Source organism: Durio zibethinus, chromosome 9, assembly GCF_047325235.1.
Source record: "Durio zibethinus cultivar Kanyao isolate XHJ-2024 chromosome 9, ASM4732523v1, whole genome shotgun sequence".
Taxonomy (NCBI): domain Eukaryota; kingdom Viridiplantae; phylum Streptophyta; class Magnoliopsida; order Malvales; family Malvaceae; genus Durio; species Durio zibethinus.
In genome coordinates, this window is record NC_143170.1 from 26,392,101 (window position 1) to 26,408,559 (window position 16,459).

General features: G+C 33.9%; 1 pseudogene; it reads right to left on the minus strand.

Annotated features, from left to right (window-relative positions):
- Positions 1–903: 903 nt before the first annotated feature.
- LOC149516910 (uncharacterized) lies at positions 904–16,459 on the minus strand (annotated as a pseudogene).

Below are 16,459 nucleotides of genomic sequence, written 5' to 3' on the forward strand. Positions count from 1 at the left end.
AATAGGGGTAACAAGCAAAGACTTTCTACCACTTCTCTTTGCCATCCTGTTCACTTCATTCATGCTATGCGTTATGCTGTAAAAGAGTAAGATATTAAACAGGAAATAATGAGAAAACATCAGTATCAACATCTGGTTCTTCAATCATCCCCAACTTCAGGAAGTTGAGTTCTGTTTAGCAGTAGCAGGTCAGTGGACCTAGGACAAATGGCCAAATGCCCTAAAAACCTTTTATTTCCATTTGCTTAAACATTGTTACACTAAAAAACAAATGAAAAACCATTGGATTACCAAAAAAATGGGATCAGAATCAGTTAGTTTCCGACATCGTTCCACAGAAAAGGATAAAATTAAAATGTTTATGCACAGATCTTATATAAAGCTAAGTGGAGAGACTAGTCTCTTAAATTTCCGAAAGGTTACATACATCAAAACAATTTGGCCCAAAAGTATGTAGTTCTCTGATAGAATCCACATTCTCCGGTATGGTATGCTGGAAAAAAAGAGCAAGGTTTCTTCACAACTAATGGAAGCAGAATCTACAGTGTGATGCATTCTGCTGAAACTCAACTGACCATTTCTCGCATCAGGTTTCTTATCGGCTCAAATCCGAAGCAGATAATAATCATGATATCACCGGTTCTAAACCAAACTACTGCATGCATGCAGCTTAAGTGAATCATAGATTTCAAGGGGGGCGCTCAGATAAATGGGTATTAATTGTTAGAAAAGCAAAAAGAAGAGTAATAGTGGGTGGCTGAGCACCTGTTAGTAAGTAAGCAGATTCAGTATAAATAAATCATATACATCTATAACCACCTTGAAGCAATAAATGTACACATGGCTTTCGCATTTCATTATGTTGAGTAGTCATTACTAATTGAGTTAAAGATTGTTCACCAGTCATAACAATTTTTCGGGATTGTTGAGCTCCAAGGTATTTGGCCTCCTCTCAACTGCCAGAATATTAGAAGAATCTGTGTTCATCAGAAGATGAACTACCTTAAAGTATGTAACAACAAATTCAGATGAGTTGCAATAAACTATTATTACATGAAGCTTAAATTTCTCGCTTAAGAGAAAAACATTTTGCTTCTTCAAACTCTTGCATAATTTGGACAGCTCAAGAGAGAAGTCACTCAACACCATAAACTAGCAGTCTTAAATGATCCAATCTTAAAGCTATGAATTAAAATACGAGAAGTTAAAAGCCAGCAGCTCTGAGCTGCAAAGAATGATGGAGTGCAATGAAAATAAAAAAAGAAAGTTATTTTTGCCTTTTGCACGTCCAGAAGTCATTCGAATTGGCTGTAAATTAAACGATTCTTCCATTCCAGTCATTCATACCTTTTTTTGGAGATAAGATGACAGAGTAACCCGCCCTCTTGGATCCAATCCCTTTCAGAACTTCAGTGCCAGACTTTGGTGCATCACCTGCTTTATCATTGTTTAAGTCCAGATGAGCTACTGATGGTTCTTGCTTCGCAGTGTCCTGCCAAAAACCCAAACAGTACAAAGTTGTCATATCATACTTAACAGATGCAATCAACAACCAATTTTGATGTTTCCTGGGAGACCAACAGACTGACCAACAAATCACATGATGATTGGCTATAAATGGTATAACTGTGTAACATTTTAAAGCCTTTAAAGAAACTAAAGATGGAGAATTTCACATTCACCAATTATTCCTTGACAGAAAGAGCATATAGCACAATGACTATTGAAACGCCTAACTGCTTAAGCAATGCCAGTCTAGAGTGTATAAAAGAAAGAAGAGACAATGGAAACAAAAGGAGAAAAAGTGATAAGCAAAAGCATGAACCATTGATTCAATAGTTCCAGACTTCCAGCAGCCAAACCGGTTGACAAGTAACAATTTGATGGTTGTAAATTGCATATAGTCATCCAAATTTTGACAGAAATTCTAGGATTTTCCCACAAGATGTTAGCTGGTTAAAAGGAAGCCAAATTACAATTCTAGTGCAAGCTTTAATACCAAACAGACAGGAAGAAAGTATGAACATTGTGGGTTTGTAGAACAGAAGGTGTCAGATTCCTCGAACTTGAAGCAGGAGCTTCTGTCTTATGCAATGAGAATCCTTTTCCTGAACATCACCTTGTTTGTGATCTCCACAATCCTGCCTCATGCTTCTCAAAGATTTTGATTTAGTATCTATTGCAATCACCATTTACTACAGTACACCCAAGTTCCACAGAAGTTCTTTTTTTGAAATGAAAACACAGTATTAAGACAAACCAAAAGTATCTAAGAAGTAATTTATACAGCCACTGATGCTGGTAGACAAACCAGAATTATGTCAAATGCTGCTACCATGACCAATGCTGGTTAAAGGAGAAAGAATGCAACAAGAATTTCCTAACTGCTGGAATTCTGATTGGCTACATGGACAGAGCTGCACTTGTTTACAAACAGTATTCCTCTAAGAGGCTTCCCATCTATAACAGTCTCAATGGTATATCCATGTGGGAAGCTCTCAGTAACCTTAGCTTGAAATGTCTTCTTCCCTTGAAGCAGGACTTGGTTTAATTGAAAATTCTCTCTTCCTGCAGAATTATATGGTAATATAAGTGCACAGATGATATCACGTTTCAAAAGTTAAATCATACTAATGAGGCAACATTCTTTTGGATGTTTACTTAAAAACTAATAAATTGTTCATTGAGACTGTAGTTTAGGTTAGGTCTCCAAGAACATTTTACCACCATGCATGTTATACCACAAAAAGTAAGTAACAAGCAACCCAAAAGTCCTTTTTTCTTTTTCTATTATTACAGAAGACAATCAAGCAAGATGCAATAACCAATCACACCAAAGCACATTCATAGTATGCAACATTAGTTTCTTTGTGCGTGTCTATGTGCTTTTGGGGGGGTGGGGGGGGGGGGGGGGAAGTTGAGGGCTTAGTGACATACATATAAGATTAAGAACTTGAAGAAGACCAGGTTAAAAAAACCTTAAAGAACATAACTTGAAGAAGAGTGACATTGACGGGTATAAAATAAGAGAATCAATCAGAACATAAGCAAAACACATCTTACTCGGTTGGCTATAGCCAGACAAAGGAATGGGTTGGTGCACATCATTGCTGACTTCAAGTCTAACCAGAGCTTTATCATGTACAAGATTACTAAGATTTTGTTCTTGACACTTTTGCTTCAACTGCTTTCTCAGGGATGAACTTCTCTAGCTTCCTTTCATCTCGTACAACAAGTCCTGGGAGTCATATTAATCACTATTAGAAAGTAGAAACTCAGCAGAATGTTGACTAAAAGATTTACGGAGTTCCAGGGACCAAATCACATATAAAAAGCAGCCAAGCAGGTAAGTTTTTAATCCAGATTCTTATTGCAGCCACCAATGAACACAAGAACACGACTCTTCAGGGGATCCAAACAATCCCCAGCAACAGAAAATCTAGCAGAAGGGCCGTCACCCATGGTATACGCTAGTATCTATGTTACGTGACGAGACTTAAGCTTCAGGTTCGTGCGGTTTCAGGATCTGAGCATGCATTCATTCGGTGTCTTAAATCAGCTTATCTATCACGGTTCACACACTTTTGAGATATTATCCGCTCTGACCCCCTGGCCTCACGATTTTGTCTTACAAAAGATGCCTCACAAGGAAAAAGCGGTGTGAACCCTTTTATACCCTAGTGACCCTCATTTTATGTTTGACATGAAATTCGGGACTCCATTTTATGTTCGGTGTGAAATTCGAGACTCTTCTTTAGATCCGTGACATTCTCCCCACCTCAACCTCGTAACGAGGTGACGCTCTCGTTACGGAGGCTAGCCGCCCAGCCTACCTCCCTCGAGGCGCTTGGGCGTGAGTCGAACAGTTTAGGACTGGCTCTTATACCACTTGTCACGGGCCGAGACTCAAGCTCCAGACCTGCGCGGCTCCAAGACCTGGGTATCTACTCTTCCGGCATCCCGGATCAGCCTACCTGCCACGGTTCACATTCTTGTGAGGTATTATCCACTTTGACTCTTCTTATCTCACGGTTTTGTTCTACATAAAACACCTCACAAAAGGAAGACAATATGAATCCTTTTATATCCAAGTGACATTCCTTTTATGTTCAATATGAGATTCAAGATTCCTCGTTACGTCCGTGATATCTGCACCAATGGTAAGTAGCATTGTAAGTAACATTATTTCATCAGCTAGCAACCCTTTCAGCCCACAAGGAAAGAAATTAGAAAAATAATAAGAAGAATTAAAATAACTGGCAAACCGAGATTCACTTCCAAGCATTGTGCATTGTGAGCAGCAGAACTAAATGAGACACACGGTTTTCTAAGAAAACATATAAGAAATCTCTTGATTCTCACACGAAAGAATGGAAAATGAATTTACACTAATTACTTGACTCTTATTTTTTTAGACTCTTTGGTATGTAAAGAAACAACTTTCTGTAACCCAATGTTGACCATATTAAGGTAGTCCAGAACATAGTGACAAGTTCTAAATTGGGATTTAGATAAAATTTGGAAAACAGTAATTCAAAGAAGCTTCGGCCTGGAGGTGCAATGAGCCTGTTAATGCCATTTCCCACCTCTTTGAACCTTAGATTTCAAAAACAGATACTACCCCATGATGATATTAAGAAATAAAAAGTTCGATTGAAGACGACAACATGATCAACAATTATGTAACGCATACCAACATCAAGCATGTATAGATCATCAGAAAGATTTTGAGCATCTGTAAATCCCCCAAAAACAAATAAGTTCTTGCTGAAAACAACAGTGGAGTGGCCAGCACGAGGTGGCAACATCTGGCCAGAGGTATTGAACTCTTTCCATGCAAGAGTATCCAGTAAAAATAAGAAAATGACATTAATATTAAACCAGCACAAAAACTTGGATTCATATATTGTCAAGCTATGAACAGTTTAAGTTGGACATCCCATGCAAACTAAAACAACCAAAGACATGCATGCATACATAGAAGAACACATAAATGTATAACTCAAAAAAAGGGAGAGAAGAAATTCGAAACCTGCATCAAGGATATGGACATCAGACAAACAGTAATCATGCCCATCTTCACCACCAATCACAATAATTTTATTCTTCCAAGATGAGCAAGTATGGCTATCTCGGGCAGATGGTGGGTTTCCTGATGTTGCAGCACATTTCCAGACAAAGGAAGCAAAAAGTGTTGGTAGTTTAGAATGTGATGTATCCCACATTGAGTAGAAAGATCATTTATAAATGGTTTAAAAGAAATTACTTATATTATTTAAGAAATTGAGCTAAGTATTGGAGTAGGCCAAGTCATTTGGGCTTGCTAGGAGTTTTTCTAATGGGTTGGATAATTTTAAAAGTCAAAGATGGGCACTTGGACTTGTTTGACAAATAGATTTAATTTTTAAATCTTTATTATTATTATTATTATTTTTATTTATTCTGAAATATTATTGATTCCGAATAAATATGCTTGAACAGTAAAATACATGATTGTTTAAATAAAGTTTATTTAAACAATAAAATATGATTATACAAAATATCATGATTTTTTGAATTGGTTTGATTAATGACTATTCATTTATTATAAATAGATCTTTCTGTCTGACCAATTTCACTACTTCTGATTTAAAGAGTTTTAAGGCTTTGTTGTATCCTATAAGCATAATTGCCTTTAAGATAGTGTTATTCACATCTCAAAGCCATATTTTTTTCTTTCTTACTATTTTTATTTTTCTTAAATCTACTAACAATTTAAAGGCAATTATGGATACTACATCTACTATTATCCCTACTACTGCTATGGATTTGGAATCAAGCATGAAAGTTCATTTTCAAAATCAAGATGTAATCAGACTTGATCGTTTTAATGGATTAAACTACACTAGATGGAAGGACAAAATGGTTTTTCTATTGACAGCATTGAAGATGTTTTATGTACTTGATCCAAATTTGAAACCAATTCCAAAACCAACTCCTGAAGATTCTGATACTATTAAGGCAATAAGAAGCAAACATGAAGAAGATGAACTAGTCGTCGAGGTTATATTCTGAATTCATTATCTAACCGTCTATATGACCTATACATGAATATGAAAGCATCAAAAGAGATATGGATTGCTCTTGAGCACAAATACATGAACGAAAAAAAAGGTACGGATAAGTTTTTGGCTTTGAAATACTTTGAATTTTCAATAACTGATGATAAACCAATCATGGACCAAGTGCACGAGTTGCAAATTTTGGTCTCTAAGTTAAGTGAGCTGAAAATTAAGGTTCTTGATTCACTTCAAGTTGGACCTATTTTGTCAAAACTTCCTTATTCATGGAATGGATATAAGAAGAAAGTTATGCATTCAACAGATACTTTCACTATTGAAGAATTTCGAACTCATATACAGATTGAAGTAGAAAATCGTGCAAGAGATGCACTCTTCCTTGGAGGTTCCAATGTGAATTACGTGAGTGGACAAAATTTTGAAAAAATTCACAAGTCTTTTGGTAAATTTCAAATCAATTTTAAAGTCAAGAAGAATGGATTTAAGAAGTCCAAATTTAACAAGAACAAAATGTGTTTTCATTGTGGAAAGAAAGGACATTTGATTAAAGATTGCAAATTTAAAAACGCTGGAATTAAGATTGGTTATAGTACTGAAAGCAAGGCAAATCTGGTTGAGCAAAAAATTAATGAACTTGTTGCAATGGTGACTGACATACAAATTGGAATGATCATCGAAGTTCATATGGCTACTACAAATAAGTCATCTGATTGGTGGCTAGATTCTGGTGCAACAATTCATGTTTGCAACAACAAAAAGTAGTTCAAGACTTATGAAGAATGCAAGAAACCAGAAAACATCCTTATGGGAAATCATATTCCTGCCAAAGTGATTGGAAAAGGAACAGTTGAATTGAAATCACCTCAAGGCAGAAACTAACTCTAATTAATGTTTTTCATGTTCCCGAGATTAGAAAGAACCTTGTATCTGTAAATCTATTATGTAAAAAAGGCTTTAAGATTGTAATAGAGTATGATAAAGTTATAATCTCCAAAAATGGTGTATTCATTGGAAAAGGATATTCTAATGATGGTATGTTTAAACTAAGCATTGATGCAATAAATAATGTTTCTGCTTATATTGTTAAGCATTCTTCTTTTTTATGGCATGCTAGATTAGGACATTTAAATTATCATTATATGAATCATATGACTAAGCATGGTTATATAACATACCAAAAAAATCATGACATTAAATGTGAAATCTGTGTCAAAGCAAAAATGACTAAGAAACCTTTTCCTAAAGCTAAAAGAAATATAGAATTATTCTAACTTATACATTCTGATATTTGTGAACTAAATAGTTTATAACAAGGGGAGGAAAAAGGTATTTTATAACATTTATAGATGATAGTTCTCGTTATATTTTTGTATATCTAATGAAAACAAAAGATGAAGCCTTTGATAAATTCAAAGAATATAAATCAGTTGTTGAAAATCAAAAGGAGAAGAAAATCAAAATTCTTCGAACAGATAGGGGTGACGAATATTTTCCAGATTTATTTTCTCTTTTTTGTGAAGATAATGAAATTATTCATCAAAAGACAGCCCCTTGTGCACCCCAACAAAATGGTTTAGCTGAAAGGAAAAATAGAACCTTGGTTGATATGGTAAATAGTATGTTGTTAAATGCTAAATTACCTCTGAATTTTTGAAGATAGACATTTTTAACAGCATGCCACATACATAATAGAATTCTTTCAAAGAAATTCTTAAAGACACCATATGAACTTTGGAATCATGACAAAAAACCAAATTTGGATTATTTTAAATTGTGGGGGTGCATTGTCTTTTATAAAATACCTCATCCTCATAAATCAAAATTAGGATCTAGAGGTATTAAAAGTATTTTTGTTGGTTATGCACAGAATTCAAAGGCATATAGACTTCTTGATTTAAATACTAATGTTATTGTTGAATCTATTCATGTAGAATTTTTTGAAAATAAGTTTATATGTGATACCAAAATTGATATGGAGAAACAAATTGAAATGATTCCTACAAATGGAAATAAAAGAAAAAAAAGTAATAATTCTGTTGAAATTAAAAGAAGCAAAAGAGTTAGAAAAGATAATTTTTTGCTTTCTGATTTTGTTTCTTTAGATTCTATAGTATTCCTAGTAGAAGGGAATAAAACCAAAGTGCTTAAGAAAACACAAATTCTACTAAATGTAGATGAAGACCCTAAAACATCTAATGAAGCTATGACTTTAAGAGATGTTACTTTTTGGAAAGAAGCTATTAATGATGAAATGGACTCAATCATGTCCAATAATACATGAGTCTTGGTAGATTTACCTCCAGGTTCTAAACCTATAGGATGTAAATGGGTGTTTAGAAAGAAATATAATATAGATGGTTCTATACAAACCTTTAAAGCAAGATTAGTTGCAAAAGGTTTTAAACAAAAGAAAGGCATAGATTATTTTGATACATATGCTCTAGTAGCTAGAATAACATCCATTAGAGTTCTTATAGCTTTGGCTTCCATTCATAAACTGCATGTGCATCAAATGGATGTTAAAACATCCTTTTTAAATGGTGACTTAAAGGAAGAAATATACATGGAACAACCAGAAGGTTTTATTCTTCCAGGTAATGAGAATAAAGTTTGTAAATTAATTAAGTCACTTTATTGGCTAAAGCAAGCTCCTAAACAATGGCATGAAAAGTTTGATTCAATCATAGTAGCCAATGGTTTTAAACATAATGGAGCAGATAAGTGCATTTACTCAAAATTTACTAAAGAATATGAAGTTATAATATGTCTCTATGTGGATGATATGCTAATTTTTGGTACTAATATGATTGGCATGAATGAAACCAAAAGGTATCTGATTTCTAATTTCAAAATGAAAGATTTAAATGAAGTTTATACCATTTTGAGAATTAAAGTTAAGAGATATAATAAGGGTTTCATTCTTAATCAAAGTTATTATATTGAGAAATTGCTTAATAAGTTTAAGTATCTCAATATAAAAGAAACCAATACTCTATATGATACAAGTATAAAATTAACAGAAAATCAAGATAATGTAATTGCACAACTTGAATATACTAGTGCTATTGGAAGTATTATGTATGATATGCATTGTACTAAGCCAGATATAGCTTTTGCTATTTGCAAGTTATCGAGATATACAAGTAAGCCTAGTATAAGTCATTGGAAAATCATAGGAAGAGTTCTAGGTTATCTTAAAAGAACTAAAGATTTTGGTTTATTTTATTCCAGAGATTCGGCTGTTTTGGAAGGATATTCAAATGCAAGTTGGATCACTAGTATAAGTGACAATAAGTCCACTTCAGGATGGATGTTTACACTTAGAGGTGGTGCAATTAGTTGGGCATCCAAGAAACAAACTTGCATGTCACATTCAACTATGGATATGAATTTATAACTTTAGCTGCAGCAGGCAAAGAAGCTGAATGGCTAAGAAATTTATTAATGGTTATAGAGTTATGGCCACAACCAATGACAGCCATTTTCTTGTACTATGATAGTGAAACGACTATGTTTAGAGCTTATTGTGAAATTTATAATAATCTAGACATATTAGTCTAAGACATGATTATATCAGAAAATTGATAAAAAAATGGGGTAATTACCATCATATATGTTAAATCTGCTAAAACTTAGCAATCCTCTTACTAGGGCGCTACCTAGAAATTTGGTAAGAAGCACCACAAGTGAAATGGGTTAAAATTCCTTTTAGACACCAATAATGAGAACCTAACTTTGAATTAGTAACCTCTAATTGCAAAGTTTATAGGTAATAACAAATTATTGTTATGTGTCTGTAAACACTAGTCAACCCATTCTATATATTTGAAATACCAGTGTAAGCCAGTGCGTAAATGGAGGATGATATTGAACTCTTAATGGAGTTAATAATTAAATGTCTATAGCAATGGAGACATAAATAAGAAACTCCACCTATATAAACGTAGAAATGGTGCCGGTTCAACAAGAAAAATTGGAAACTTTCTTCTAAATGTTTATGAATAAGGATAGGCACATGGTCATAACAGAGCTAAAGCGATTATAAACCTTTGACAGAATATTAAATAAATATTATGTGTGTTATATCTTCAATTTTAACATTAGGAGTTGAGATTTAATCTGCGGACACCATCAACTTTGTTAGAATTCTAAGTTATATATTCTAATTGAAGGTTTAAATCGAAAGATACCTTCTTGTATTTATAATATTTATTTGTGTGAAAGGTTAAAGATTAAGCACCAACATTCCAAACTAGTGGGGGATTGTTAGTAGTTCAGAATGTGGTGTATCCCACATTGAGTAGAAAGATTACTTATAAATGGTTTAAAATAAATTACTTATATTATTTAAGTAATTGAGCTAAGTGTTAGAGTGTACCGAGTCATTTGGGCTTACTAGGAGTTTTCCTAGTGGGTTGGATAATTTTAAAAGTTAAATATTGCCATTTGGGCTTGTTTAGCAAATAGATTTAATTTTTAAATCTTTATTATTATTATTATTTTTATTTATTTTGAAATATTATTGATTCCAAATAAATATGCTTGAACAGTAAAAGATATTATTGTTTAAATAAAATTTATTTAAACAATAAAGTATGATTATACAAAATGTTATGATTTTTTTAATTGGTTTGATTAATGACTGTTCATTTATTATAAATAGATCTTTTTGTCTGACCAATTTCACTACTTCTGATTTAGAGAGTTTTACGGCTTTGTTGTTTCTTATAGGCATAATTGTTTTTAAGACAGTGTTATTCACGCCTCAAAACCATATTTTTTTCTTTCTTATTATTTTTGTTTTTCTTAAATCTACTAATAAAAAGTTAAGGAAAAAGTCAAGAAGTATAAAAACCTAAAAAATTTCAAAAAAAAAAAATGTCAAGAATGACATGTCGCCCAGCCTAAGCTCTTCAAGACATTTTCAAAGCAAAAGAGATATCAAACACAACTCTGTTCAGCTTCTTAAATGTACACAAGAAGTCATAATAAATTGCATACATTTTACAGGAGATTTTCCTCTCCTTTTTTACCCCTCTATGGTCAAATAAGGAATAGAGATCAAATTAATCAAACCAAACTTAGCCAAAGCAATAAGTAATGAATCATTGTGAAGATGTTTACCAGTATTTAAAATATACAGATCGTTGTAATATATTTCATCATTGTTATCAGAATCCTTTCCGCGGCCACCAAATATGAAGAGTCGTTTACCAACAAGAGCTGCACTGTGACCCTCACGTGCCTCCGGGCCTTCACCTCTTACACTTGGACAAATCCATGTGTGTGTGGCGGCAACATGAACAAGCAATGAATTTATGCATTCTCCCCTAATAATTAAAGGAGCCCTCTGATGGTTTTCAGATATGACTTTTTGTAGAAACATTCCAAAATAAAACACAAGCCACTTAATTTCATTTTCATGAAAAACTAGTTAGTGAAAGGATAATGGCAATTTAGTACTTGAAGTAACAAACAAGAAAAAGAAATTCTAACTTACTGCAGTTGCTTCAACAGCCATGTAGTAATTGCCTTTAAATCTCTCCCCGCTTCTCTCCACTCTCCAAAATTTTTTTTAAAAAAAAATCATTTTTAATTATATAATAATAAAATAATAAGTATTTCACACAACTGATTCTTTTTTCACTAATGTAGGTGGGTGGCATTATGCTTGTATGGATAGAAAAAAAGAGCTTCAGAGTGCAAGATTGAGAGTGCAATTCCTCACAGTTATCAGTGTCTACAAATTACATGAATATTGAACGCCATTACACCAAGTTTCATAACAATCTCCAAAGAAACATTAATTCCTATAACAAAATTAAAAGGAAAAATATGTTGAATTCTATCACTGATTTTCAAATTAGAACTGTCTAACCAGTACACTTTAGCAAAATGATATCTGTCACAGAATTGAAAAAAGATCAATGCAAATACAGATAATGGTTCATGATAGGTGAATCAAAGAAAATAAAAGGCAGGGAATAAGTCACCAGTGTCTAATATATGTAGATCCTTGAGAGGATGTGCCTTTCATTCCCGGTTGGCTCCATGTCTGCTTAGCTGCAAATTTGCGATACGGGAAATATAAGAGAGTAATTGAAGAATCTACAAATGAACTCCTAAGATCATAAATGCTATTAAAGACAACCTGAGCACAAAAAGGTAGATACAAGCAATTAACTAGTATGGAAAATCAAAAAATGTCATGTTAGGGGCAAATGGTTCCACAAACTTGAGAACAACAATAACTCATAAAAATTTTCTAAAAACCAAACAGAAATGGAAGCAAGAAAATTTTATGCTGATCCAGAAATACCAACAAATATGCATAAGCAAAAAACTACGTAACAACATTTTGAGTAGCAGATGCATACAACACTAATACCAACAACAAATATTAAACAAAGCACATATCAAAGACTTAATGCTACACCAACAACCCTAAAAAAAAAAGAAAAAATTGTAACACAATAAACCCAATAAAAACCCTAAGAGTTAAACTTCAATAACATTTCCACCAAAACAATCAATTAAGAAAACATAACATATTCAAAAATCCAAAATTTATCTCAAATACCAAACAAAAATCACAATGTAAACCTCAATATTAATTACAAGAAAATTAATTCATATAAAAACAACTTGAACAAAATTCTTATGGTTTATAATCTTTGTCTTACTAATTCGAATAAGGTTCCATAGGTAAAATTTTAGAAAAAAAAATGATTAGGTTTTTAAAATTAAGATATCCGTATTTTATTTATTTCATATTTAAAATATAAAAATTATTATATTACAATTTATATAGACATGAAAAATAAAACACATTTTTTCTATTTTATCAAATTTTATATGATTTTTATTAAAAATAGTTGTAAGTCATACAATACATGGATGTGCAATTATATATATATGTATAATATAATATAATTAATTAATTTTATATAAAAATAAAAAATTTTAATGTAAAATAATGAAAAAAATATATTATAGATCAATAAGTACTTATATAAATAAAGAAAAATATTTTGTATCATATCTTATCTAATAGTGATATTTGTACAAAATTAAAAATGTTCCATTCCAAACCATATAAATTTATTCCACTTAAAATTAATTTTTTTTAGAAACTTTTGTTTGATGTTGTCCATTATTTTGGTGCAAGACGTCTAGAACTCATAATAACGATAGCAAACTTTTGGTTAGGTAGTGTCCATCGTTGCATTGTATTTACAAAACTCTAAATAATATAAATTGAATTTATATTTTTAGTGAATGGGATTGAAACCATATATTACACATTAAATATGAATAAAATTGTAAATGAAAAATAAATAAAAGAATAAATACTTATATCAAATTCTAACAAATTCCAAACTTAACTAAAAAATCTCACCTTATTCACATTTATTATTATTATTATTTTGAAGTGAAATAAACTCCATTAAAAAGCTATCACAGTGTCCTGCTCTTGTATTACATTCAATATATCTGGTATTTCCCTTACCCATACTCTCTTAGTTTTATTCTCCGGAGCCGACCTTGCTAAACAGTGGGCCATCCTATGCCCTTTTCACATGCATGCATGTCCAAGTTTGGAAGCCCCGTAGGAAAACTTTGATTTTCTCAATCAGGTTTTCAATAGGGGACGTGTCAAAACCTCTTTTTTTTTTTTTTTTTTATTTTATCTGGTTTATGATTCCCACCGAGTCCCCTTCCAGTATTATATTTGAATATCCCTTACCAGCTGCAAAATTTACCGCCTCAAGCACAGCTAGTGCTTCTGCTGTTTTTGGATCAATGACATACGGTTCTATATATCATACTCATTGCTGCAATGACTTGACCCCGTGAGTCTCTGATCGCTAGACTTAGGCCTCCTATCTGATTCTTAACATCAAGGACTCCATCGAAATTTAGTTTGACCACTCCTTCTGCAGGTGCGTTCCACACGTTGGGGTCCTTTGGTATTTGGCTTCCATCTTCCTTCTGGGCTCTTTGGTATGCTTCCTTGTATTGGAGTGCAAACCTCACTGTTTGTAGAAGGTCATGCTTGACTTGGTTTTTCACTAGATCATTCCCGTTAGTCCATATAGACCAGACCAGTATTACCACTATCTCCAGCACACCTTTTCGAAACCATTTGTTAGACTCTCCAGTCTTTCCCACACTTTAGCCCCCTGATGAGCCATTCCATTCTCATCAAAATCCGCTGCCCTCCATATGTCCTTTGCTTTAGGGCACTCCATTAATGCATGCTTCACGGTCTCCTAAGCTCCATTGCAACCTTGGTAAAAAGTTTATGGTATGATATTTCTCCTGTGCAAGTTTTTAAACGTGGCCAATAAATCATGGCACATTCTCCATGCAAAAATCTTTACCTTGTTAAGGAGCAATGTTCTCCATATTTTACCCCAATCTTTTTTTTTTTTGGTTACATTAAGAGGACAAAACTCTAGTACAAGTAAAAAAAATGGGGAGACTTGATTCGAAACTAAGTCATTGATGTCTCTTAAGCGCCTTTAACCATTAGGCACTAGGCTAAAGGCTTGGGAACATATTTTACCCCAATCTTTAAATTTCGGTATGTTCCCTCCCGCCTCACTGGTGTCTACTTCTCTCTCGTTGTTAGGACGCAATGGTAGCCACTTCATACACTATAGGTGCCGTCATTCCCAAAGTGCCAAATCATCACATCTTTCGTCTCCCTGCTCCCCAACTTTAATCCCATGATTTTCCCTGCCGTGTCTCCTTGGAATAATTCCTCCAATTTATCTTTGTCCCATCCCTGATATTCCCTGTTCATCAGCTCACAGACCATTCCCACTGTTGGAGTACGATCCTCGAAAGGTTTGGGGACAAAAGAACTTACATATGGTAACCACGTGTCTGCAAAAACTCTAATCTTCTCCCCGATCCCCACACGCCATCTAAGTCCCTTCTATAAGACCACCTTTCCCTTACACAAACTTTTCCATGTACATGATGATCTATATCCCTTCGTCTTCTTCCATAAAACTAAACTGGGAAAATACTTGGCTTTTAAAACTTTGTGGACCAGAGAGGAAGTTTCTTGCATGATTCACGAACCCTGTTTAGCAAGTAAGGCGAAGGTAAAGCATTCCATGTCCTTAAAGCCGAGGCCCTCCTCATTTTTTGTTTTGCATAGCCTGTTCCAAGACAACTAGCGAATACCTCTTTTTTCTTTTTTATTTTTCCACCAATACGAGCTTATGACGATCTTCATTTCCTGGCAGAGAGTTCTGGGGAAGAGGAAACAAGACATTGCATATGACGACTTCGCTTGCAATATTGCCTTTATAAACATCTCTTTTCCACCCGTCGAAATCTAGTTGTGGCTCCACATCTCAATTCTTTCCCACAAGCTGTATAACACCCATCTGAACTCTTTCCTCTTACTTTTTCAACAAAACATTGGCAATCCCAAATACCTTTCTAGGCTCTTGGTAACTTGGATGGCAACAGGCGTTTGATTTTTTCTTGTCTTTCCTTGCTGGTGTTTGTACTGAAGAAATAATCTGGATTTCTCATAATTTATCTTCTGGCCCGATCCCTGCTCATAAATCTTTCAAAGTCCTCTCACCCTTTCACATTCTGTGGGATTTGCTTTAATAAGAAGCAGACTATCATTTGCAAAAAACAGGTGAGTAAAGCGCGGGCCGTTTACACTAGCTCGGACGCCCTTCAGTAAATTTTCTCTCTCGTACTTCCATAATAAGGCAGACAAACCCTCCGAGCATAGCGGGAAGAGATAGGGAGACAGGGGACTGCCTTGTCTTAGCCCCCTTCGGGAGAGAAGACTATCGAGACTAGCCTGTTTAAAGCAATTGTGTAGGAGACAGATTCAACACAATGCATGACAACATAAATCCATTTCTCACAAAACCCCATTCTTCTCATAACAGACTTAATGAAACCCCATTCTACCCTATCATATGCCTTCCTCATATCTAATTTAATAGCACGCCAACCAGTCTGACCTCTATCTTTCAGCCTCAATGTATGCAACAATTCATATGCAATGAGTACATTATCAATGATCTGTCTATCGGGGATAAAGGCGCTTTGATTTTCGCTTATAGGTAGAACTTTTTTCAACCTATTGGCTAAGGTTTTGAAAATGATCTTGTAAAGGACATTATACAAGCTTATTGGGCGAAAGTGAGTTAATTTGGTGGGGGTTTTTGTCTTAGGCACTAATACAAGATGGGTTTCATTTATTTCCTTAATACTGTGTCCATCGTTTAATACACCAAGACAATACCTAGTAATTTCTGGACCTATAACAAAGAGTGAAAGAAACTGACAGGCTTACCGTCCGGACCTGGAGCTTTATGGGGTTGGATTTGAAGGATAGCTACAGATATTTCCTCCAT